At 42.3% G+C, this 26,786-nt stretch overlaps 1 long non-coding RNA gene across 2 annotated transcripts in view; it reads left to right on the top strand.

Moving 5' to 3' along the window:
• LOC141424745 (uncharacterized) overlaps window positions 1-26,786 on the top strand; it is a 64,511-nt gene extending 37,725 nt beyond the window's left edge. The window contains exons 4-5 of one of the 2 annotated variants that reach the window (XR_012449624.1): window positions 1,240-20,032; window positions 20,134-26,786. This is a non-coding gene — a long non-coding RNA (uncharacterized lncRNA). Of the gene's footprint in view, window positions 1-1,239 lie in introns of both variants that reach the window. The other variant, XR_012449623.1, reaches the window with a different exon arrangement.

Genomic DNA, 26,786 nt, shown 5'->3' with positions numbered 1-26,786 from the left:
TTCAGTACTGTCTCCACAGATGGGTCACTGGCACTGTGTCATACTGGCCAAAGCACATCACAAGGCCAGCCCTAATTCATGGGTGGAGAAGTAGGTGGCATTTCTGGATGGAGGAACTGCAAAGTCACTTTACAAGGGGCAAGAAGGCAAGAAAAATTTGAGCCATGTTTGCAATTAATCTACCCCATCAAGACATAGCCTTGTGCTGGGCCCGTGTTTAGCCCTCAAGTTCAGCCCTTCAGACCTCTGCCTGTCATTCAGAGACTCTCTGTAACTGTCTACCACAAGAGGCCACTAGCTATGCCAGTGCTCCCTCACCCATATCCCACTTGGCCTTCCTGAAGCAACACGGCCTTTGAGTGACAAAAAGCAGCTAACCTAAACGAGTACCAATTTAATATGCTAGTCTTTAGGAATATCTGTTTTTAAAAATATATCTTTTTTTTTAAAAGCTCTATAGAGAGGAATCTAAAAACACATCTCAAATAATGAAAGCTAAGGCTTCATGTAGAAGTTAAAAGCAGGGCCGTTGAGTTGATGTGCCTGGGTTTATGTCCTGTGTTTACCACCTCTTAGTGGTAAGCCTTACTTCACCTCTCCACACCTCAATTTCCTCATATGTAATGGAACAGAAACAGTATTTGGCCACTAAGATTGTGTGGAGGCTTGCAGGGTTTACACTGTACATGGAGAAGGGGGAGGATTGCACTGGCTCACACCTGTAATTTCAGCTACTTGGGAAGCAGAGATCAGGAGGATTGTAGTCTGAGGCTAGCCTGAGCAAAAAGTTAGCAAGACTACCATCTCAACAAATAAGCTGAATGTGATGGTGTGTGTCTGTCATTGTGGCTATGCAGGAGGATAGGCAGGAGGACTGTGGTCCCAGGTTGGCCCAGGGAAAAGCGTAAGACCCTATCTGAAAAATGACTAGAGCAAAAAGGGCTAGCAAGCATGAGGTCCTGAAGGTAAACCCCAGTACTTATCCCCTCACTCCACTAAAAAAAGAGAGAGAGAAAAAAAAGATGTATGGAGCACATGGCATGGGCTCATGAGTAGCTATGACTGAGGCACCCAGTAGGGAATTTATTAAGGCAAGTTTGTGAGGAGGGAGAGGATGTTTTCCCAGGAATCTTCAAGTCTAACCCTGCATTACATCCATTTAATAATTATTTCAATATCCCACAGTAAGGGACATACTGATGAAGACACAGACCTTCTTGATGGGTTCTCTTCTTACAGGAAGAAGGGTCAGCTGCTTCCTGATGTGGATGCCACATGGTCGTCCCCTCTATGCCACCCACATGATGATGTGCTGAGGTCTGGGGAAAGAGCCTTATGGCTTTCCAATTGGTTACCTGCTGGCAGTTCATCCTTGGGGACTGTGTGAGTCTGGCCCCATGGCCACCTTCCTCAAGTGCTCAGCCCAAGTACATATGGGTCCCAGATGCAGGCTGAACATATCCTCTCCTTAAGTCCTTAAAACTGATGCAAATTCTGCCCCAGAGGTTGGAGTTGGGCCTTTATTTAGCCCACCACTGGACTTAGGCATTGCACCCTGACTGCACTGACCATCTTCCTGAGCACACTAGGGGACATCTTTGGGCCTTGACACAAGCTGTTCTCCCTGGCTGGGATACTCTCTTCCAGATTTTCTTGCTACTCGGGTTTTGGCTTAACTGTCACCTCTTCAGGGAAGTTAAAAGTAGTTCTTTGTCACTGCACCCTAATTTAATATTCTACATAACACTTATCACTATCTTATTTCTCCTGTTTTGTTTATTGATGTAGCTGCTGGATTGTGTCCCTACTCAGGCTCTTCCATTGAAATGTCAGTCCCAAGGCTGTCTTGTCTGTACTGTCTTCACAGTGCCCAGAATTTGATGAGCATAGTAAGTGCTCAATAAAATCATTTGGTTGGTTGTCTGGATGGCTGGCTGGATGGATGGATGGAAGGAAGAAAGGACAAGTGACAGGCTTTTGTATTTTAAACCAGGCACAGCATGAGGGAATGAAGTTTTTCTCATTTAAGAGATAACTCTGGTGTAACATTGTGAACAGTTTTACTCTGAAATGACACACCTATCCCTAGGAATTTATTTGGCTTCAGAGTCTACACGTCCCACAAGAATAATGTATAAAAAGTAACCATCACTCTATTTGCTAGAATCTTCATTGTACCACCCTGGCTGGATTTTCCTTAAAATGGATAGAAAAGCTATTGCCTAAATTCCTCCTGGACAATTGAAGAAGGCCAGGAGTTCAGCCCATTTTGTCCTGGAATATCTGAAATAAAAGAGGGAGACGAATCTGCGTTACCAGTATTCTGGGCCATCTGAAAAAGGAATGTCCATATTATACAATAGGACAATTGTTGAGGAAAGTCAGTCTCCCTTTTCCACCTACCACCTTCAGTTTTTAAATTTTTATTATTGTTGTGCTGTGGGTACATTGTGACATTTACAAAAGTTCTTGCAATATACCAAATATAGCATAGATGAGTTCATCCCTTCCATCATTCTCCTTTATCCCCTCTCCCCCACTTTTGAATTGAAATGATAGATGGAAAATGTTTGTTTCCCTCTCTTTTTAATCCTGGTCCAGAGCCTGTAAGGAGGTTAAGATACAGGGAAGGAATGGACCAAGTCCCTGAAAACAGAGTACTGCTTTGTTCCTAGTAAAGAACCACATCCATTGTCCCCAGGGTTTGGAAAGTTTCTTCTATCATCACTTACCCCTAGTTTGTGGATGACCTAAATTGTCTTTGTAGGGTTTCACAAAAAACAGCATCTCCTCATCTGATTCCACAGGGATTTTCAAGTAGTCTAGATAGCAGCAACAGTATCAGTAAAAATAAACAAAACAACAAAAAATAAGCCCAGTTTCTGTGTCCCTAACAAGTGAAGTGAAAAGATCAGAGGTGGCTATCAGGATATTATTAAGTTTAAAACTTGTCAAATATTTCTCATTCCCTCGTTCAGGTGAAATGAACCCCTATGGAAAGGCTGAGTTTGGTGTCCAATGGGTCATGAGAGGTCACGAGAGAACTTTGTGATGTGAAATTGTCTGGGTTGTACTGACCCAGGTTCTGAATCATACTTGGGAAGATTTGCAAAACAAATGCTTCTTATTGCTTTAGAATTGGTGAGAGCAAAGTAATGTTACCTGTTAGTGTGTAGCTGGTGAAAAAGCAAAAGCTCTGGAAACACCCTGGTAAGATTTCTAGTCCCTAGCACTCGCCAAGTCCTGCGGCGTTCAGTCCTTTCTACTGGACTGTTAACAACCTCACAGATACGGGCCCACTTGTTTGTTTGTCTCATTTTTTAAAACAAAGGCAATTTTTCTGTTTTTATTTTTCAATTTTGAAATATGTCACACTTTCAGAAGAGAATGTAAACACAGCTTTAAAAGGATTATCTGGGTGCTACCACCCAGCTTGAGAACCTCACCTGTACCTTCCTTAGTGTGCCTCTGCCTGTTAACACCCCTTTCCTGCTTCACTGTCAGAGGAAACCACTATCTTGATATTTGTGTTAGCCGTTCTGCTAACTTCTATCACCTATGTTTATTTTGACCCTTCCTATCAATGGAGTCAATGGAATCATGGTATATATGTTATTTTAGGACTTGCTTCTTTCAGTTGGAATGGTTTTTAAGATTTATCTATGTGGACACACGTGGTTGTAGTTCTTTCATCTACAGCGTAGCCTTCCATTGTTTGAATATACTACAATTTACTTATTCATTGCCTTGTAAAGAACATTTGGGTTATTCTAGTTTTTGCATTTTTGTTTTGCTACTATGAACAATGTTAAATACTCTTTTATGTGCATCTGGATACATCTTTTCAAGAGTTTCTCTAGGGCATCACTGTCTAATAGAAATATAAGGTTAGTCACAAAGGAAAGCCACATGTGTAATTATCAACTTTCTGGTAGTCATATTAAAAAGTGTGGAGATGAAATTAATTTTGATAATGTTTCATTTAACATGATATATCTAACACATTATGATTTCAACATATAGACAATGTAAAAATTATTAATGAGCTATTCTACCCTATCTTTTCCCCATATGGTATCTCTAAAATTCAGTGAGCAATTTATATTTACAGTACATGATTTACACCACATTTCCAAGGTTCAACTGTTACAGTAGTTGCTAGGGGCTTCTGAATTGGCTTGCATGGCCTTAGAGGCAAAAAGATAGGTCCTGCATCATAGGATAGGTACATGTTCAATTTTACTATATACTGCCAAATTATTTTCCAGCAACGTTACTTTACCTCCGCAGGTTGTGTGTTCTCAATGATCTAAATCCTTATGGGACTTAGTATTGTCAGACTTTCACACGTTTATCTACCTGGTGTGTCATAGTGGTATTTCACAAGTACATTTCCCTGATTATCAATGAGGTCAAAGTACACATGTGAGATGTGCATCTGGTATGTTAATGGGCTACAGTGGTAGTAGCTTTTTTCCCCATATTTTTCTGTTGGATTTTTCATCTTTTTATTACCTATTGGAGATATGCATTTTATATTCTGTGTACTACTACTCTGTCAGTTATATCTAACACAAATCTGTTCTGTGACTTGTCTTCTTACTCTGTAATTGTTTTTCAAATTTACTTTTATTTTTAACAGTTTCATGGAGATATAGCTCATGTACCATACAATTCGCCAATATAAGTATACAATTCAATGATTTTAGCATATTCAAGTGTAACTGTCATCACAATCACTTATAGAACATTTTATCACCCCCCAAAAAATGCAATACCCATCAGCAATCACTCCTCATTTCTTCAGAGATCATTCTTAACTATCACACTTAAAACACACATTATCTGAAAAATTGCTCGTCCTTCACCCAGATGGCTGTTCCTGTGGATTTGACTGGTGTCACTTTCTTACTTCAGTGCCCTTTTTTTTCCACCCACCTTCTCTGAGCTGTTATTGTCAAATATTTTATATTTCTACATGTTGTTGCCCTAAAAATACAATGCATATTGTTTTATACAAATGCATTTTAAACCAGTTAAGAGAAGAGCAGAGAAAATATATGCAGTCATTCTTGTTTTCTTTATGGTTATTCCTATGTACATTCCTTGATTGTATAGGGAATTGTTTCCACTACCCTGAATGGATACCAAAATCCATGGTTACGCAAGTCCTTTATATAAAATGATTGAAGTATTTGCATAACCTCATGTATTCTCCCATATACTTTAAATAATCTCTTGATTAGTTATAATAACTGATTTAATGTAAATTCTATGTAAATAATTGTTATACTACAGTTTTAGGGAATAAAGACAAAATTTTAAGGTCTTTACATGTTCAATATAGACACAACTTTTAAAAAATATTTCTGATCCACCATTGGTTGAATCCACAGATGCAGTCTGAGGATAAGGAAGGCCAACTGCAGCTGGAAAATTGTCCATTATTCATTTGGGATGACTTTTCCTGTGGAATTGATGAACTGGTGTCATTTTGTTATGTCAATGTGGCTTTTATTCTATTCATCTTCTTTAAGCTGTTATTGCTGACTATTTTATATTTCTGTAGGTTATAGCCCCAACAGTACAATTATATGCATATTGTTTTATACAATGAATTTTAGGTAAAGTCAAGAGAAGAAAGGAGAAAATGCATGCAATTATACTGTCTTTTATAATTACATACAAAGTTATTGGAACTCTATTTTTTCACATGCTTTTAAACTATCACTTGGGGTCATATGCTCTTAGCCTAAAGAACTAACTTTAGCATTTCTTGTTAGGCAGTTCTGTTAACAACAAATTATCTTGGCTTTTGTTTATATGGAAATGGCTTTTATGCCTTTATTTTTAAAAGGTAATTTTTCTAGACATAAAATCCTTGGTTGACAGTTTCTAAAATTTTTATCCTTTTGAGTATGTCCTACTATAGACTTCTGACCTCCATTGTTTCTGATGATAAATCAGCTGTTAATCTTTGTGCTAGTCTGATCTTTTCATCACAGCAACAAAATACCTGAGAAAAGCAACTTAAGAGAGAAAAGATTTATTTTGGCTCAGTGCTTCAGAGTTTTCAGTCCAAGGTCTTCTGGCTTCATTACTTTGAGCCTGAGGCAAGACAGAATACCACAGAAACAGCAGTGTGTAGAGGAAGAGGCTACTCAGACCTGGCAGCCATGTAGCAAGCAGCAGTAGCAGGAACGGGACAGGGCCAAGAAATACCTTTCAAAGGCGTGCCCCCAGAAACCTACTTCCTTCAGCTGGGCCCCATGTTCCAGAGTTCCACCACCTCCCCAAATAGCCTATTCAAAATTTGAATCGATTAATGAATGAAGCCATTGAGTAGCTCAGAACCCCCATGACCCAATTGTCTCTGAAATGGCCTCAGAGACATACCAAGAGGCATGCTTTACTTCTCTCCTAGGTGTATCTCAATCCAATGAAGCTGACAAAATTAACCTTGTAATCTTATTGGGGTTCCTTTGTACATATGAGTCATTTTCATCTTCCTGCTTTCAGAATTCTTCTTGTGTTTGTACTTTAGACATTCATGATATGTTCATGGATGTCTGCAGTCATCAGACTTGAAGTAAATAAACTTGTATGCATTGATCGATCTTGTAATGCACAGATCAGTGTTTTTCATCAAATTTGGAAGTTTTTCTGTCATTAATTATTTTTCTCATCTTTCTGTCTGTATCTGCATTATATGTAAATTGGTGAATTACATAAATCATAATTCTGTCATGATATCTTGTATTTCTCTAGGTTCTGTTTATTTTCTTCATTCTTGATTATCAGATGGACTTTCAGATTGATATCAGATTGACTATCACAGTATTGATTAACAGATTGACTACCACACTATTCCAATGCTTTTCTTCAAATAATGCCCCCCTCCTTTTTTGGGTGGGACTGGGGTTTGAACTCAGAGCACTTACAAAGCAGGTGTTCTACATCTTGAGTCATACTTCCACTCTATCTTGCTATGGCAAATAACCCTTCTTTTACTTACTACTGGCCTCCAAGTGCCAGAATAGTGAAGCTAGCAATTTGAACACCAAAGAGAAGTCACAAAGTGCATCATTTAAATGAAAAGGTAAAAATTCACAACTGAATAAGGAAAGAAAAAGTCAAATCTGAGGATGCTAAGATCTGCAGTGTAATAAAATATTTTGACAGAAACCACATTCACACAACTTTCGTTACAATATATTTTATAATCATCACATTTTATTATTAGTTATCGTTGTCAATCTCCTACTGTGCCTAATCTACAAATTAAGCTTCATTCCAGGTACAAATGTATAGAGAAAAATATAAAATACATAGAGATCAGTATTATCTTAAGTTTTGGAACATGTCTTCCATGGATAAGGGAGACTACTGTGTTTGCTTGTTTGTTTAGTGACTGGATGGATTATTTTAGTAGCTCTATTCCTCCTTTTGGCCCCTCTTCCCACAGCATGTGCCTCTGATCTTTGTTAAGAGCACACTCTTGGACATACTCACAATCACTCTGGGCTGACAGTGTGGACATTTTTTTGATTGACTCTCCCTGATCAAACTAAGCTGTTAGAATTCCTTAATCACCAACTGATGGTTCTGTTGTGTTCAACCTTGCCTCGGGGGCATAAATTTATGCACAGGTATTGCAGTTAAATCCATGTGCATTTGAAGAGGTAGTTCCCAAGGTGAGCATTTTAGCTGAACTTGAAGGGCTCTCTCAGCTATCTCTGTCCCTGATTCAGGAGCCTATTGTTCTTAGTGTCATCCTGATTAACACAAAGCCTCTACCCCTTGAGTTGGGGCTTGGTGGATTTAGGGAGCCCCGCATCTTAGCTACACTAGTGAGTGATTTCTGAGGTAGTTACATGAACATACTTTTCATGACAATAGTTACTTGAAATTCAATGAGACTTGCCTTAATGCTAAAATAATCATATGATTCAATGTGCAAACAGGAAAATTTTGTCTGGGATAAATGTTAAACTGGATAGATATTAAGAAAAGATGTGTAAACTGATACTGCTCTAGAAACCAGAATGTCTTTTACCCTATTTATGGCTGAGTTGTGTGATGAAAATTTTAGATGTTCCATATGTATTTGAAAAGAATAAATATTGTGCATTTGTCTGGTAGAGGGATTTATATGCCAGCTTTCAAGTAAAATTTTGGTTGGAATTTCACCCTTGGGGCATTATTATTATTACTATCATTTTGGAAATCTATGCTCAGATTTTAAACACATTCCTTCCTCTAATCCTTCTTGTATCTCAGACTTTCCATGTGGAATCTCTCCTTCTGCCTTAAGTACATACTTCAGAATTTCTTTTAATAACGGTCTACGTTGAAAAACTCAATTTTTGTTTGTCTGAAAGTGACTTCTCCTGGTTCTTGAAATACATTTTCACTTTGTATGAAATTCTATCTTGACAGTGTTTTTTTCTCTCAGCATACTAAAAACAGCATTTTTCTTGTCTTTTAGTTTCCATTCTTGCTGCTGAAGAATTAGCCTCCAGTTTTTTGAGAGTGGTCTATCTTTATCTGTGGGTGGTCTTTATTTTTTTTAAATTAACCTCCTAATTTAGAAAATTTCAAAGGATTCAGAGTAGTGATGAACTCTAATGTACTTTGGCTTTTAAAATATTTACTCTTTAGTGTATTAAAGTTTCATGTGTGCGTATTTCTTTTTTACGTATCTTTTGGGAGATTCAGTGGGATTGGTTTCTTTTACCTCTTCAAATATTACTTTTGCCTCATTCCCACTCTACTTTAATTCTGGAACTCCATGTAGATCATGAGTCCAACATTCCTGGTTAAGCAGGGCTGTCCTGCGATTGGAGAATGTTTAATAGCATCCCTGGACTCCATCCACTAGAAGCAAGTAGCACACACCCAACACCCTTGCCAGTTGTGACATCCAAAAATGTCTTCAGACATTATCAAATGTTCCCTGGAGGGTGAAATTTCCTTTAGCTGAGAACCACCTATCTAGACCTATGGTAAGCCTTTTTATCCACCTTCCCTGTTCATGACATTTCACCAGATACAGTATTCTAAGTCTTTGTTTTCTCTGAACTGCAACTTGGGTACTTTCTTTATTGCATCTCTCTTTAGCTATATCTTCTTGGTTATTTTTAATACTCTCTTCGTCTCTGTATATATTCAAGCTCATCTTTTATTTCTACAAACATAATAATTTCATGTCCTGTCTATGATAACTTCAGGATTGGAAGTCATCATTTCTGATTTTTCCTTTTGCCCATGTTCATTTCAGGTCCCTTATTTCCTGTGTGCTCAGAAAGAATGACTCATTTTCCTTGGAACTTTGTTTGTAGGTGACATTTTTTGAGCATGCCCCCAGCCCATTTTGCTTTAATTATTTTTTGAATAGGGACTGGCATTTATGGCCAGACCAGTTTGGACCATGGGCCTCCTATTTATGCTTCCTGCATAGCTGGGATGGCAGATGTACTCCATCACACTCAGCTTTTACTGATTGAGATGGGGTCTTGGGAACTTTCTTCCAAAACTGGCCTCAAACTGCTACCTTCTCAGTCTCTGCCTCCTGAGTAGTTAGGATTACAGGCATGAGCCACCATGCCTGGCTTGTATGTGGTGATTCTTTACCTTTGGGATGAAGGTGAACTTCTTAAGAGAGGGTTCAATTTAGCAATCTGTTGGATGCCTGGGACCACTACTAATCTTGGACCGCTTATGATTTCTCTGCCTTCACACCATTGACAAATAGCGTGCTTGGAGAATTTTCAGACTCCCGGGTCATAGGACTTCTGACTGCAAACCTGACTGAGGGCGATACTGTCAGAATTGATTCTCAGGGACTCTCTTCCTCATTCCCTTAGTTCTGGGCTTCAAGAGGCATAATTTTTTTTTTTTTGGTTGTCTATTGGTGGTGAGAAGGTAGCAGAGTTATTTCTAATTCACCCTACATTGAAAATCTAGCTCATGGGATTCTGGCTTGATTAGTTAAGGTCTCTTACTTGACACATTCTTCCCAAGTGGACTTTGTACTCTGTTCCTGATGTCTCTCGAGGCTGTGAAAATTTAGGTTCAATATACTTGGTTCTGATTGAAAGCTGTTCAGTTTTCTGCCTATGTCTTAGGTTTACACACTTCATTTTTTTACCTTAGTGTGCCTCATTTTGTCAGCTCATCAATGTACTTTGGTGGGAGTTTACAATGTTCTGGCAACATTTTTAGTGATTTTCAGTGGGAAAATTGGTCAAAGTACCTAGTTTGTTATTTTACTGGCAATAGACATTGAGTTATCTTTTTTTTCTTTGCCTAGTTACAAACTGATTAGTTTACTGGGTGTGCCATTTGAAGCAACTCATTTTATCGTCAATACATGGCTAGCCTGAGTTTCTTAGGTCTGTGTTTTATAGGAGTTACAGATGGAGAAATAAACCAGAAACACTTTTAGATTGCTATTTTCACAGACCTTTCCTTCGCCTTTGACTCTCTGGCTGGAATCAATTACAGGCCAAAATGTGTGAACTTAATGCAGTCTCCTAGTTATTGAGTCTTATGCTGGTATGTCCCTGAGTAAATCACTATCTCAGCACAAATGGTTACTGGGCTGATTAGTTAATAATTTCCAGCACTGAGGAAACAATTTCTGGCACACCCACATCTTTCTAACATGCTCCGCGGTGATTGCATGCCACTTTTGAATGAACTTGGAGTGTGCCCACCTGCAACAAAGACGAGGAGAATATGCCGGGGAGATAGTTTGCTGTTACGGCCATTATAAGAGCATAATGAATACAATGGGCGTTTACTTTAGACCATGGGCCATGCTTGTGAATTACCTGGATCAATCAACTCTGATGATCTCACCTAATTAATCTCCTGAACAACTGGCCCTGCTATTCAATTATTACCAGACTCAAAACTCATTAATAACTTCTTTATAGCTAATAAACATGTCAGCAACTCACCTCATTCAGTTCTCCTAGCGTTAATTTTGGCGACTGACTCATGGGTGGGCCCATCAGCATGGCACCTTTCAATGGTGTGTTTTTATGGATGAGGTGTTTAGTTTTCTTCCTGTAAAAATGTCTGAAGATACAATTATTATAGCTCTGCTTTATAATAGGACACTTTTAGGTGTCAGTCTCTACTGTCTGCAATGGAAGATGTATTGAGAGTGTGCTAAGGAAGTCTTGACTCTGTGATAGGTGTTGAGGTCACCTCTCAGTGGAGAGTAGTGGCCTCCTCTGTTATGTTCAGGACCTTTATATGCAGTCCATTCAGTCTGCTCTATCAGTGATTTTCAAACATTTTGTGAAACAATCTCACCTACCAAAAAGATTGGCAAATGCACATTTTTGTCCCGAAGACATGAGAATAAGTTATTGGCATGAATCTCCCATCACCCTAGATATTTTTTTGTGCATTTCCTGCACATAAAGACATTCTTCCTCATTACTAAAGAATGAACAACAAAGTCAGCAGGTAGAGTTGCTATATTATTATCATCTAATCATCAGACTTTATATGAATTTTGTGAATAATCTCAATAATGTCTTTTCCTCTTAAAGGTCCAGCCTGGATCACATGTTGCATCTTTGTTCTGTCTTTTTAGTCTTTTCCTTTAGTCTTTCCTCAACTTTTATGACCATGAGAACTTCTGAAGGTTACAGAACAGCTTTTTTATAGAATGCATAGCATTTAGGGCTTGTCTGATATTTCCCCATGATTAGATTTATGTTATAGGTCTTCAGCAGGAATGTCACAGAAGTGGCTAGAATTCTTCCTAAGTCTTCTAACTAGTTTGTACACATTGCTGACTTGTCCTGTTTCGATGATGTTAACTTTAATCACTAGATTAAGGTATCTGTCAAGCTTCTCTACTGTAAAGTTATTCTCCTCACCTCCTGCCTTGTGATTAGTAAGTATCAAGTTGATGGTGACATTCTTTGAGACTATGTAAACACTCCGTTCCTCCTGGAACTTTCAGTTTATGCATGCAGTACTCTGTATTGGCCCATGGTCTCTTATTTTATTCCTGTTTATATATTTTGACATTTGAACCTTCCCAGATGTGACCAGTGGTTGGCCTCTCATTTGATATGTCCTCATCATTCATTTGAGTATTTCCTTACTTATACAACAGAATATTCCAGGCTCATCTTGTCTCCAGTGCTGGAATCACCTCTTTTTCCAAGGAACCCTAGTTTCTCTTAATCAAGAATGCTATTTTAAACTCAATATCAAACCCAGCAGGTGTGCTCACTACTTTTGGCACATTTCTGTTCTCAGGCCTTCTCACAAGCAGAGCTTTTCTCCCCTTATTTGTTCATATCATAACAGACAAGTTAATGGGTACATTTTTTTGTTTTAGTGTCAGACAGGGCTTCACACTTGCAAAGCAGGTGCTCTACCATGTTATCCATACCTCCAGTCCATTTGCTCTGTTATTTTGGAGATGGGGGGACAGTCTCACAAACTGTTTGCCTGGGCTGGCCTTAACCATAATCCTCCCAATCTCAGCCTCCCAAGTAGCTAGGATTATAGACATGAGCTCTTGGCACCCAGCAACCAGCTAGGTACATTTTTAAAAGTTGAGTTTGATGTTGTTTTCATTATTTGAACTAATTGTTCAATAATGAGCATTGAAAGTAGATGAGAAAGTAGAGAGAAATCACCCCCAGCACTGCCAGTGGGAAAGAACCATGTTAACACTGTCCCACAGCTAAAAAATTCCAGACTGATGAACCCAACAGAGACTATTGAGAGTGAGGAGTCTTCTTCAGAAAAATGGACCTACCTGTGCCTTGCTGGTACAGAACAGATGCCCCCAGCAGCACTTAGAGTTCTTGGCACACAGTGGTTAGCAAAAATTAGCTTTTAATATTTGTGGGGTTTTTTTAACCACTTAAAATGAAGCCAATGACCCTTCTAACACAGTTCATAGGTGGTGAATTCTTATGCTGTTGAACCAATCTTTCTGCGACCTTAGCCAGAGAGAGCAACCCTTGCCCCCATCACAGGGAGCCCCTTCATGGTATGTGGGCCATGGGCCACCTCAGTAGCTCTCCTTATTTAGAACACGTTTCTCTGAGCTATCTGCTAATTGCCACTTCATTATTCTTATTTCTCTGGTTGGCACGACTGTATCTTCACTTATCAGTTTTGATTCCTGGATGGGTAAAGATTGTGAAAAATGAAAAACATAATGAGGTAAAGACCAGCTGACAGTAGTCTTGCCAAGAGCAAGGGAGAAGAGCCAACTGTGTTTGTGAAGAACACTGATCTTGGTTTTGGAGGGACAGAGATACCATGGTCCTGGTTGTGAGGTCCGAGAGCCATTAGTAAGGACTTTGACAGAAAACTCTTGAAAGACTCTTGGCTCCACATTGACATATGCAACTAATGATTAAGGGGAATAAAACCTTTCTTTAGCAAGTTACTCAGTTTAACAAGGATACTGGTGGTTGAAAGAAATCTTTTGCCAATTTCCTGCCAAATGTTGTATCCCTTCTGAACTCTTACTGTGGCCACTTTGGGTGGGACTTCTGTCTCTGAGACCCTTATAACTTATTCTTGTGTCTAGACACCCTGTGTCTCCTTGAAGGAGTGGTGACCTCAAGCTGGAGTGTGCTTTCAAAAATGTTAGAATGGCCCAGCTGTGTTGCAAATTAGTATAACTAGCACGTCCCATCTGTCCATGTTATACTTGTAACTGAAGCTGCTCTGTCTCTTGTTGCTTAATTCTTAAAATGGCCTTATCTATGTAATCACAGGCAGAGAGGGAGGAACACGAGTTATTAGAATCTCAATCAATTGACTGAGGTGCACTCCTCAGTCAATCTGTAGAATGGGGACTGAGCTGTGCCTTCCCCTTGGGCTGTTCTGAGGAGTCAGCAAGATGATGTTTAAAGTGCTTTTTCATTGCCTGGGTCCTGGCAGGGGCTCAGTGAGGGTAGCTGAGATGTTGGTGTGGGTGGCTAAACTCAGTGAGCCTTCTATGTCCAATGGATACAGACACAGTAGAACCTTTTAGGGCTGAGATAGGCTTTTGCTCCCCTGGCACAGTACCTAGCATGAAACAGGCACTTGGTACTCCTCAGCCTTGCTCAGATTTAGATGGCTGAGGTTGCTTTCTAGAATGAGTCACATGGCTTTAGATGATTTCAATAACTATTCAATAAATATTGACTCTCCCACTCCCAACTCCTAACTTGTCTCCTGACCTCCATGTGTACTTTCTTATCAAATTCTACCAGCAGGTAAACACTTGACCTCACTGTCCCTACCTGATCCCATTCTTGAAGCTCCAAGCCCTACATTCTCACTTTAAGCCCCTTTTGTTGCTTGCCCTAAGCCAGGGATTCAGATTTTATCACATGATGGCATGTTCTAATGGCCAATATATCCATGAGGATGGAGGCTGGGCAGCGAGACAGCAAACGCATAAGGAACCTTACCTAACAACTGCTCCCGCCTCAGCATCAACGCTGGGGCACACCACAGAGCCTCCAAGACTGTGAAGAGCCTCGTGGAATACACCTACATAATTGAAACTGCCTCCTGAGGGGCTCATCTGGCTCTGCTCCATCCCTGTCATGCACTGCCATCACTGGAGTTGTATTCTTCCCATACCTAAACATGTCCATCCACTCACTGCCTACTGCCTGACTAATCAGAGCCTGCTTTGCAATGCCACTTGCTGGCTGTGTGACCTTGAGCAAGTTGTTTCATCTTTCTGTGCCTCAGTTTCCCATCTGTAAAATGGGGTAGTGGTGGGGTCCAACCTGGTTATGCAAATTAAAAAATGAGCTGTGTCCCTGTCACCTTATAAGAACGTGTTCAGAAAATCTTAGATTATGATGTATTTGTTATTTATATGCATCATAGCTTTCTTACTGGATTGTTAAATTAGTCTACAAAATTTACAGTCTTGGGCTTAAGATTAAGCCTGGGCCACAGGTGTTTGCTCTGTGAGAATTTTGGCTCCCATACAGTTTTGCAGAGTTGTGGATTAGACCTTCTACATCATTAATTCTCCAAGCATAAGCCAGAAATCACCTGCATCAGAATAAGGCTGAGAGTATGCACATGTCCAGGCCCTGTCCCAGACCTTCTGAACTAACATTTCTGGGGGTTGAAGCCCAGGCATCTGCATTTTAACACAACCACTACGGATTCTTATGTGTCCTGCAGAGAACTCCACGTGGGTAGTAATCTCCTCCTGCTTCTGGTTCTGCCTCAGTCCGCTCGGACCTCTCTCAGCCTTGACACTGCCATTTGTATCAGCATTTAGTTTTATTTCAAAGGCCTCCTCCTGTCCCATGCTGTCACATAATTAGCCCCAAGCCAGAAATATTGACTTCAAGCCCCAAATCTTGCAATCTCCCTTGGTTTAAGTGAAGGTGTCATTTTTGCAGGGATCAGGTTTTTTGGAGGGCCCAGGTAACACTGCTAAACAGTTCACTAAGAACAACAAAGAGTTCTTCATTTTTCATCCATTTACTCCCATGGTGACAGCTTGCTTTGGTTCTGCAGCAGCAACTAATTAATTATTTGTGGTTCTTTTTTTATTATTATTTTTACCAACATTAGTCCAAATTTACATTGTGAAACAAGCCATCCATACAGTATGTGTCATAATTACTGTTTTGCAATTTCACACTAGCAAAAATTTATTAAAACTTCACGACTCATTAATAGTAAGTGATCATAATCGCTTAATAGAAAAGGAACTGCACTAATGACAGTGGCTTTGATTAACATATTTGACCTTAAGTCATGAAGTCAAGTGAAATTAATATCGCGAGTGTTGAACATAAGGTTATTTACAGTGCACATCATTTCAATCATCATAAAAGGCAAATAAACTTGTTTTGAGTTTGACTAGATTTGAAAGCCTTTTAACTCTTCACAACAGATTAGGGGAACGTTAATGAACTCCTACACAATGACAATTAAGTGACAGGATGTGAGCAGACACGGAAATGGCTCTTTTTTATCAAGTGCTGGAGCAATGACATTCACTTGGCTGAGTAAACATGCAGAGGCGTTGCAAGGGTAGGAGCTGTCTCAAAAGAATTTAGGACATGGTAGCAGGGATTTGGCAGTCTTTTGAAGACTTCAGTCTCCCCAAGAAAATAAGTGGACGAGGGTTTATAAGGCATGGTAACCTAGAAGAACCTTAATCCCTTTCATAAGACCCAGCTGTTTCTCTGGATGAACAGTCATGGGGCTGTCGACCCACCCCAATGCATGTTTGACGGAGTGGCCTCTCTAGTGGGAGTGAGGCTCTCTCTTGCCCCTGAGAAGTCCGAGCTCCTTCAAGCCTGGGCAGAGGAAGAAAGAAAAGTGCATCACCTTCCATGAGGACAGGCATCATATTTCATGGTTTCCCAAAGATGGTCCGTCACATGGTAAGCTCCAGAGAATTCCTTAACCGAGGAAGGAGCAAGCCTGGGGGAAATCAGTCCAGCCATTTTCCCACAATGAGTCAATGCACTTTCAGACTCCTGACTGTGGCCTGGGTCCCACAGTCTCCTTCAGCTTTTACTGACAGTGTCCCCATCAGTTCTCTAGAAGCCGCTGTCACCAATATAAGAGCTCCCAGCACCCCTGAGGAGGGTTCTATTATTTACCCCTTTTGACTGCTGGGGAAACTGCTTGCAACCTCATCTGCAGAGTCTGTGTACAGGGGATACACAGAGGACTCTGTCCTCTTTTGGGGATTGGTCACATCTTACTGGGGAAGGATGACTTGAGTTCACAGAGTGACTAAGTCACCACACCAGGTCACATAGGAAGCAAGGAGAGAGTGGGGGAAGACATGAAGTTCTCCCTATAAGTTGGAGTGACTTGGAAGGCTTCCCAGAGGACAGTTGACACATGGGTAAGTGGAGGTTGCAGGTGAATGTGGGAGACATAGAGGGAATACTCAGAAAATAGTGAGTGGATCTGCAGGGAATAAAATTAGAGTGGTAGCTTGGAGTCACAGTTGGGGCCTGGAAACAGTGGACTTAGGAGGATGAAAGTGCAGGTGAGGGTCAGAGGCTGGCACAGGTGATTGCCCCAGGGCAGAGGCAGCAGGAGCAGAGAGAAAGCCGAGTCTCACTGGCCCGTGGGAGACTGACCAGCAGGGAGGGGAATGAGCCCAGGGCAATGGTGGAGTCTGAGGCTGTGACTGGGGGTCCCAGGCATCCCAAACTTAACCAGAGAACTGTGATCTCTTCCTTGCCTCCCTCCTGGCACCTACTGCTCCCTCATTACCCCTGCTCTGAAAAGGAGCCACCCTGCACCTGACTGCTTACACCCCAACTGTCCTTGCTCACCTTCCTCTCAAGGCATTGAGTCCTGTCTGCTCCTTCCATCCTAGAATATGTCCAGCTGCCCTTGCATGGGCTGTGGCCGCAGCCCCTGAATGTTCTCCCAGCTTCTTTTCCTGTTAGATGAGTATGAAGAGGCTCTCCTGCTTGCAAAGCTGTGACATCTCCCATTGCCCTGGTCCCTACCCATGCTGGCAGGATTGTTTTTCTTTCTTCTTGTGCCATGCCCATTTCTACCTTGGCTTCTTGATCCTGCTCTTCCCTGACCTGGAGTTCTCTTTCCCTACTTCTGGAAGCTTCTTAACATTAAGACTTTAAATGTGAGGGCACCTCCTCGGAGAGGCTTCCTTGACCACCACTATGAAAGCCACCTTCCAGTCCCTCTCCTCCCAGCACCTCTTTCTGTCACAGGAATAGGGTGTATTAAGTGTTTTTCATGGTGCCTACATTGTAAGTTCCCTGTCTATATCATCTCATGTCACCCTCCAGACCACCCAGTGATGTGGGTGACATAATTGTCTGTATTTCACAGGTAAGAACACTGACAGCACATTTTTTGGTCATTTGATAGATGGTATTTGTCATTGTCAGATTTTCTCACTTGCTTATAGTCATAAATGTTCTTCTTATTACTGTAGAGGCTGGGTATCTTCTTTTATCCCCACTGTACCTCTGCACCCAGAAGGATGCCTGGCACTAGCCATCATGTCTGTTAGGAAGGCCAGGGGGTGGGAGAGTGGGACGAGGGAGGGACAGTGACAGTGACCTCTGACGTGGGCAGGTGGTTCAGGAGATGCCTGGTTCGTCTCAGGGAGGCCAGGAATGCTGGAGGCCAGGTGGTAACTGGAGCTGGGAAACAAATGTGGTCTCTGAAGGGACAGGACACCAGAAAGGGCAGAGGAACAAGGACTGACCCTTCTTGGGCAGTGGAGCTGTGTGAAGACACACAAGAAAGGCCTGGTGCCAGACTCATTTAAATGTTGCCAATGAAATAAGCCCCAATAAGAGAATTCTGTTTCACTTTCAGTAAGCCCAAATTTAAAAAAATCCAAGCACACACACTGGATGGTCATAGTACCAGAAGATTACCAATTTAACTTCTCAGGTTTCCTTAAAGATCAAATCCCTCCATGGTTTTGACAAATGCCGTGACTTGTAGGAAGCCTCTTCTAGAGTCAGAGTAACCCCAAGATCACAATGCAGACCCTTGAATCAGGCTGCCTGGCTTTGAATCCCTTCTCACTCATGGGACTTTGCCAAGTTATTGATCCTCTGAGTCTGTTTCCTCATCAGCAAAATCAGAACAGCAGCACCTGTCTCCTAGCTGCTGGGAGTATTCAACCCACTCAGAGAAAGTGGTACCCTTGGGAAACAAGACTTTGATTCCAGTCATGAAGACATAGAGACCAAGCAGGGACCCAGACACAAGTGGACTTGATGGTGGGGGCTGTGGACACACCTGGAGGGCCCAGACAGTGCCTGGGCAATCTGGACTTTGGGGGCTTTGTGCTAATTTTGTGGGTGAAGTGAAGCTGGGTGTGGCGCCTCCCTGCTCACCCAGTACCTGGAGGTCCGCCAGGGGGCAGCACTGACACTCTCTAGTTGTCCCAGCTTCACCTTGGTTTGTAACCTTGAGTCATTTTGGTGTCCAGGGAAGAAGGTGGCATCACATCCTCTGCTCCATTTATCCATTTACTAGGCTTGTGAGCAAGTGGCCAGCCCCATTCTGTGTACCTGAAGTTGGTTATCCCTTGAATTATACCAGGGATTATTCAAAGAACACAAAATATTTTGTAAGAACTGCCTTCAAAACTCAGCGAATAGATTCAAGTACATAGGTGTGCTCTTCCAAAGTGGGAAGTGCGTTAAAATAGTTTGTAGTTCTCATGCCAGTTGAAAGATGCTATAAAGAAAGACAGAAACGGAATGGGAAGGGCACACTGTTGGGTCTGGAGTGAGAGATGCTGGGCTGCAGGGTCCCCTCTGCCATTGACCAGACAAAGGCACAGAATAAGGTTGCTTAATTAGAGGCCCACCTGCTGGTGGGAGGAGCTAGGGAGAACATGGCGTGCCTATGCCTTTCGAACTGCATCTACTTAAGGATATGTTGTCTGAGAACTTCGAGGATCCTCCAGAGACAGAAATGTCTTGAAAGAATGAACACGCCCCCGTTGTGAGAGTGTGGCTGCTTTTCTATTCCAATATCTGGATCTCGTGGGAAAATGTTGGAACCAGACTGTCTTTTGATTGGTTGCAAGGGAAGGCAAACGGAGATGAGAGCCATGGATTGACAACAGTGAGGTTTTTCTTATACCTGGTTTACATTTTCTTCTCAGTTTGGGTAATAGTCTTTGAAGATTCTTTTCTCAACTGGAATGAATTCCTTGGGAATCTATGAATAAAACCCACTTCCTGTCACCAGTTTCTGTAGTTTGGATCTTGAACATCCCCCAAAAGCCAATATGCTAAATGTTTGTTCCCCAGAGTGCCACTATTGGGAGGAAGTGGAAGTTTTAAGAGGTGGAGCCAAGGGAGTGGTCTTAGGTCACTGGAGGTCATGCCCTTGAAGGAGATTGTGCGACCCCAACCTTCCTGTCGTTTGTATCCCAGCCAGGCGGTGAGAGGTTTTGCCAGCTTCTCCCACCACAGTATGCTGCTTTACTATACATCCCAGCAACAAGACCAGCCCACCATGGACTGAAATCTCCAAAACTGTGAGCCAAAATAAACCTTCCCTCTTTTTAAGGTTACTTCTCCCAGGCACTTGTTACAGTAGTGGAAAGCTAACACACCGATCATGGTCTGCTTACTTTAGATGCCCTGGCCCTGAGGTAAGAAGATGAAGAGAACAACATTGGCTGTTTGATAGGAATCCTCAGGGTGAAGCAGTGCTCTCTCTCTCACCCCACAAGTTATCTACGTAAGTGAGTAAGGGGCAGAAGCGGTGAAGGCCAGGCAGGGATGAGGGCTAAAAGATTTTCCTGAGCCAGCTACCTTCCCAGGAGTCAGAAGTACAAGCCCTGCCCGTCCCAGGTCTTCTGTGTGCTGCCATGGGACTGAAGACAGAAGCAGCCCAGGCGGGTAGATCTAAGGGAAGCAACTGGCACTTCAGGAAGTCAGAGCTGGGTCTTTTGCTTCCACGTTGTACACTAACAGCCAGATGTTTCTCTGGGCATGGTTTGTGAGTAAAGTAGCTTTTTAAAACACTTAGACAGGCTTTTGTCACTTGGTTTAACTGTGTACATCACAACTACTTTAATTGGTTTCATGTCTGGAATGAGGGACCGAAATGGAAGTGTGGCTCTCCAGGGAACAGTCCTGGCACTCAGATGGCTTGTCATATTTCTTTTTTAATCTGCTGTTCTTTTCCTTAAGGCGAAGGAGGTAATCTAATTATCTTTTGAAGACCAGCTCAACTTGAAATATGCAGACTTGGGCTGCTCTTAGAATGTGGCCCCATGAGTGAGTGAAGAGAAATGTGGGGGTGTGAGGTGTACCGGTGAGACTTCCTGCTCAGCAGTCAGTTGACTGTCTCCCCAGTTGATTATTTACTGTGCCTGAGAGCACAGTACAATAGGTTAAATGGGTGCTGGTGGCTGGGCATGGTGGCAGACACCTGTAATCCCAGCACTGGGGAGGTAAAGCAGGAGGATTGAGAGTTGGAGGCCAGCCTGGATTACATAGTGAGATCTTGTTTCAAAAAGAAAACAAAAAAAGGTGCTGGTGTCAGAGGAAACAGTCCAAGCCTTGTTCTGGCTGTGTGACACTGCATCACTTCCCTGTGTTCTCTGAGCCTCAGATCCTGCAGGTGCAAAATGAGAGTTGTGGTGAGGACTGTGCATGGTGCCCATCCATCCGGGACTTGGCACATGATGAACACTCAATAGCCAACACCTGTTAGAACCACAGCCCTGTCAGGACACTGTCTACAAGGCAGGGTTAATCTTGACTCCATTTCCCTTGGGCTTGACAAGCCCCAGCTAGAAATGACTCACCCTATGTTGCCAGCCACAGGGTGAGGGGTTCAAACCCTCCTATGCACACAGCATACAAGGGGTGCCTTTCCCCAAAATTGAGGGAGCTAACCTTGCAAGTGGTGCTTGTGAGGCAGCCACTCACTCACTGCATGGGACTCTGTGGGCTGCAGGGGAGAGCTCTAGCCCAGGGAAGGCAGCAAGCCAGGGCCATGCCACCTCTGTCCTCCACAGAGCAGGGCTTGGAAGCTGTGCTGGGTCCCAGAAGTTGTATAGTTCACCCTTCCTTTGCTTTTTACTCTCTAAAAAACTGGTGCTACAAATACCAGATTACAGGAAAAACTGTTTATCTAGGGAATATTCTTCATCTATTTATCATCCTCCAATAATCTATTTATCATCTATCAATATCTATCATCTATCTATATCTACTTATCTATTACCTATCAGTATCTATTCATCTATCATCTCTATATGATTACCATTTTCTTAGTGTCTTCCATCTATCATCCATGGATACCTATTTCTATCATCTAGTCACAATCTACTATCTATTGATATGATTCTCCTATCTATACTATCCTATCAGTGTCTATCTATCCATCTATCATATCTAACTAGCTAGTTATCACGTCTTCCTAAATTGCATACAAATAGGCCCATAATTTTCTTTGCCCAGTACCTTGCTTTTTCACTGAATAACTACAACCACCTGCATTTTCGTGGGTGTAAGTGTACAGCTACGTTTTTAACAGTTCCATTCCTTCAGTGCACCCTAAGTTCTTCAATTAGTTTACAGTCAGTGAACGTTCAGATCATTTCAAGTACTTTGCTCTTACAAATTATCTCATGAAGGAAATTCTTTTGCGTGGATCAATTCTGTGTAAGAATGCAGGATAAATTTTTTGCAGTGGACTTGTTGGCTCCTGGGGGGGTGTGGATTTTAAAGAAACAACAGTTTCTTTAAAAGAGTATGCCTAAAGCATTCTCTGGTCAAATACTTGCCTTATCTTTTAAACATGGTGACTTCTCAGTCTGCCAGCCTGAGTGAGGATAAAACCTCTCCCGCAGCCGGCACTGCTGGTTTATGTGACTTTTATGGCTGCTCCTGCTCGTATCTTCCACACCACTGTTTTCCTTTATGCTTTATTTATTTCACCAAACACAAGCAGTCTTGTATCTTGTTTCTGTCACAGTTTTTATTCACTTTCTTGGCATTTCTCTTAGGGTTTTATTAGACAGTTTTTGTTCCAGCTCCTAAAATTTCTATCCCCTGCATCTTGGGGACTCAGTGGCATTCAGAAGATGATTTGAATATGAGCCAATGGTGCCATGGGAAGATCCTCAGTGTCTCCAGGGAACTCACTGTACCTGTTCTCCCCTCTTTTCTGCTTGAAGTTTCTGGAAATGCCCTCTCCTTGCTCACCCCCAACGACCCAGCCCACTTGAGTTGACCAGTTGGGGTTCATTTCTGAACTTGGGGACTTCTGCAAAGGCTGCCATGAGAAGCTCAGACCCAAGAGCACTATCACACCTCTGAAACCCCAGGTTTGGCCCAATGCTCACAAACCAACCTGGGAATTCCGAGAGGTTTGCCCCAAACCGTTCTAAATGTGGCCATCTAAAAGCAGACTCAGGAGCAAGGCAGTGAGAAAGGCCGTTTGAATGGAAAATCACAAAGAGAATAACAACAAAGAAATCCATGGGATGGGCCACATTTTGCTTTCAGGAGAACTGTAAGTCACACCCTGAAGCAAACAAGTGGTGAAATTAATTACTACGTTTTGTGTTTGAATATTTTGCCTTACAAAGTCCTGAAGGTGAAAAGGATGCCAGAGGCAGCCACTCCCTCAAGAAAACAAGGAAGTCCTGTTTTGGGCAGTCACTGCCATGAAATGAATTCAGCGGGAAATCTGGCTTCCTATGACCTTATGTAAGTTTTCTTGGTTAGGCAAGTTAGATGCTAGAAATAAGAAAAAAAAAAGACCCTATTCTAAGTCTTTGTCTTTTGTCAAAATACCATGTGCAACTCTATACAAACCCTTCAATGCAAATATGACTGTAACTAGAGAACCCACCCACCCTCTTTTCTAATTATAGACAGAAAATAAATGGCAGATGTGGCCCCTACACTAAGCCTGGTTCCTTTTAGTACTCATGAGTAAGACATTAGATTTAATCTTGTGTGGCTTTAGACCAGGGGTTGACTGTGCCCCTGCCCAGGAATAGCTAGCATTGTCTGGGGATATTTGGAGAACTGAAGAAGGGGGGTGTCCCTAGGGCTGTTGCTAAACATTGACAATGTCCAGGACTTGACAGACACCCTTCCTCTGACAATCAGTTATTGGGCCCCAAATGCCTACAGTGTCCAGGTTGAGCCACCATGACCTAAAGCCTTTGTGAGAGCCACACTCAGTCCCTTGTGATCAGCTGTACCAAATTCCAACATCTTAACACTGGGGACAAAGCTTTATAGACTGGAAGACTGTTTTTCCTGTGAAGTAGGATAAAAGATAAAGATGCCACAATTTTTTTTTTTAAAAAAAGAAAACAATGTTTATTAGGATATTCTAGGGTAGAGGTGGCTGAAGGGACTACGTACACTCTGTCAGGCTTGAGTAACAGGCTAACAGAAAATTCAAACATCACAAAACCATTTTCAAAGTCCAAACAGCAAGTCTTGTACTTCCACTGTAGTTGTTCTTCTGTGCCTGGTGCTATCAGCTGTGGGAGGAAGAAGTGAAGGTGAATGTGGTGTCCCCAGGGGATCAGATTCACAACATGAGAAAAACACATCATCTTCTACACGTGGAAAACTCTAGAAACATACAAGATAACATGGAGACCCAAGGAAAGTGGCCTCTCCTAACCCAAGGCTTCTCAACAAAGCCCATTCTATCTGTCACCCCCGTTCTGAGGAGGCTGCGGTCTGAACACCTTGCTTGGGACAGAATTCTAACAAATAACCCTCAAATCAGAAGCCTTCTCCTGTTCTATATTGTTAACCTGCCTGAAACAGAACAAACAGCAGCTGAGACATACCCTCGGGTTAAGAGTAAAAAATGCTACAGCATCCAAAAGTACAAGAGAAAAATCCCACATCCTAAGACTCACACAGCTTCTCAGCAGGAGTTGGATTACACAGAGAAAATAATTTCAATATCAAGGGATAATGCACACAGGATGGGGAAACTCTTTCAAGCAAACGCCATAGTGAGAAGTGTTTTTCCTACTCCCTTGGGTGAGGGAAAGAAGAAGAAGAGAAAAGAAAGATAATTAGGAGAACTATAAGGCTCTGGATTTCAGGTTTCTGAAACCATTTCTTCAACTCTCGGAGGACGATCAGCTATTTCTGAATCCAGAAAAGCACAGCAGAAGTGGCTGATTACAGCAAGACCCAGCCAAAGAAGGCTGGGTAATCTGTGATTTGGTTCTATGATTTCCATTCTCTCTCTCTCTATCTTTTTTTTTTTTTTTTCCCACTTTGCAGAAATGCCTTCAGCTAAAGCTAAACAATCAACCCCCAAATTCCAGATCCAGCATGCTTTGCACGCCAGGCAGATAATGCTGGATCACACTACCCTGTGGCAGTTGTGACAGAGAGAGAGGAGAAAGAGCAAATTTTATAAAATACCATGGCAAACCTCTTTGAACAAGGAGCAAACACTTAAGCAATGAAGGACAGGAATGTGAAACAGGTCATGGTGAAGGAGGGTACCAGTGGGACAGGAAGGATACGTGAAGAGAGTAGACTGAGTATGGGTGGTGCCCTTTCTCTCGTGTATGAAGATGGAACAGTGAAACCTGTCAGTCATTTTAAGAAGCGGGGAGGGGAATGAGGGAGAATAATGGTGAAGATGAAACCAATCCTGGTACACTATACCCATACATGGAAATGTCACAACAAAACCCCCTGTACAAAATTGTGTACTAATAAAAAAAGGTTAAAATAAATTTTCTCATGGGGAAAAAAAAAAGAAAGAGCGAATTTTATTGACGGTGCCTTATGTGACAGTATGCTAGAAAGCCCAGAGTACCTTCACCTGTTCCTGCAACAGTCACCCTGGCCTGACCTCTAGTGACTGACCTTTTTGACTTCTAAACACCCTGGATTTCCAATGCACCCATTGGATTTCCTAATTCTTCATCCCACATTACTCTCGTCTTAGAATTTCTGTGACGTCTGGTGGGCATCAGTGGTCCTTGTGCACAGAGTTTTGCTCTTTAAATGAGCCTTGCTATCTGCTCTCCTTGGCTAAAGCAGCTCTGGTGTCCCCCATTTCCACCTATACTGTGGCTGGGCCCTAACAGCTGTCACAGTCCCACTGGTGTGCCTATGCAGCTCCTGGGCATCTGGTGCAGGCCGGGTGGTGGAGCTGCATTCTCCCTCACAGGTGAGCTGGCTCTGCTGTTTTACCCATGGGAACTGGGACTGACCTCTGGAGAATGATCTGGAAAACAGGTTCGTGAACTATTATAAAGAGAATGTCAAACTGATGGATTCTGCCAATTTGGAAAAGATGGGGGGTGAGCCCAAGATTTTTTAGAATTATCTTAAGATATGTATGGGGAAAGCTTCAGTTACAAATGATGGTTCATCTAGCCAGAGAACTTGATCAACAAATGTGCTGAACTGATACACACTGGACTTTGCTGCTCAGGATGTCATCCCTGGGAGTGGTCTGGGACTGGTAGAGTGGTCCAGCTTTCTAGCTAGCACCCAATGCTTGAGGCAGATTAATATCTCTGCAGACTCACTGGTCTGCCAGATATGGTGAGCTGCTAGGACACTCAGCTCCTCCAAGGTCAAGAGCTAACTTTTCATCTCTTAGTAGGGAACACGATGGGCAGACTTAACATTGCTACAATTGGACCTCTTTTCCCAGGTCAACTTCAATATCTCAGGAGGACAAACTCAGTGTCAAAACAGCTCAATGTCAGCATAACTATGCAAATGACTGGTTCTCACCACTGTGTGACAGAATGAAGCCCTTCTATGTCCTAACATTTTTTATGCAACCACTATTTTTAAAATACCTGCTATGGGTCATGCTTTCTGCAAGGGAAGACTGGTGAGTAGGGAGAGGTGTCAGGACTGAGGAAGAGGATGTGGTCTCTGGCCTGTGAAGAAGAGAAGAAAATCAGAGAAAACCTTCTATTGATGCTGGTGCTGGGCTTGGCAGCTGCCCTTGAGCAAAAATAAACTCCCTGTGGCAGTGGGACAAGATGCTGATATTGGCACCTGCCATAGGCAGACAGCCGAAGTCGCAGCTGCGCTGGTCAAATGAGCTTGGAGACCTTAGGGGGCTGAGGCCTCAATGACTATTAGCAGGCTGCGGTGCTCTGCAGGCAGTTTATTGAAATAGGGTTTGTGCGCCTTCCCCACCCCTCTGAGCTGGGTCTCAGAATAATCACAAGTGCAGGTGGCTCATTCCACTGAACAGCCACCCCTTCCCCAAGCTGCCCCTGGGAGGGAGGAGAGGCTCATCAGAGA

This window comes from Castor canadensis, chromosome 7 (genome assembly GCF_047511655.1).
Source record: "Castor canadensis chromosome 7, mCasCan1.hap1v2, whole genome shotgun sequence".
Classification (NCBI taxonomy): Eukaryota; Metazoa; Chordata; class Mammalia; order Rodentia; family Castoridae; genus Castor; species Castor canadensis.
This window is presented reverse-complemented; position numbering and strand designations above follow the sequence as displayed.